Source organism: Amia ocellicauda, chromosome 14 (genome assembly GCF_036373705.1).
Source record: "Amia ocellicauda isolate fAmiCal2 chromosome 14, fAmiCal2.hap1, whole genome shotgun sequence".
Classification (NCBI taxonomy): Eukaryota; Metazoa; Chordata; class Actinopteri; order Amiiformes; family Amiidae; genus Amia; species Amia ocellicauda.
Window position 1 is genome coordinate 16566250 of NC_089863.1, and position 915 is coordinate 16567164.

Consider the following 915-nt stretch of genomic DNA (forward strand, 5'->3'; position numbering starts at 1 on the left):
ATCTGCCAAGGGTGTAATTTTAATGGGATATGCAGTTGTCTGTTCTTGAAGTTTCCTAAATATGTATTTTAAATGCCCTGACATTGTTTGACAGGCAGGATCACAACAAAATCATATATATGTATATAAAATCTAGTTTACCCAGAAGCCATCATTTTGATTTCATAGGAAGCAATAGTATTTTGCTTATACAACATAGTGTTCATTTGTTTATTTTTATGCATTAACCAAGACATTCGTGTCGACATAATTAACTAATTAGATCATTCTGTGGTCCTACCATCAGTGAAAGTGTAGATACAATGAATAATGTATTTTACACCAGGTAATGTCCAGAGAAATGTGTGTTTTGGAGTGCATGGCACTTTTCGTTTATCATATATTGCAGCCATTAACACTTTTATTCTTTGCAATAGATTACAGACATTGTGATTTTACTGTGCAGGCAATAATAACTAGAAAAAATATGACCTATTGCAAAAAGCCAAAGCATTTCTCTAGAAACATTCTGCCCAGCAGAAGCGTTGCATACACTATATGTGTTTTTGTGATCCGTACTATGTAGCTATTCAAAGCATTTATTTACTCTTGTGTTATGTGGTTGTATAGTATAGAAATCCACTAGAGACATTTTGTAAAGAAGAAAACATAAAATGTATGTGCAAATTGGTTAGCTGTGCCCAAATCATAACTGCATGCAGGCATGTGAATCCTCTGCCTTCTTTGACAACCTGTTGTGCTGTTGTGATTGTAAACCTGGATTCCAGTTTATTTATGTTACTGTAAACACAATTCAGCTTATATCTGTATGAATGCAGTTTTCACATTTTCGTTTTTTGTTTACATGGTTGTTTTCTATATAATATATATGCACATTGTTTATTTTTTAATAATCAGGATATACCCAAAGACGCA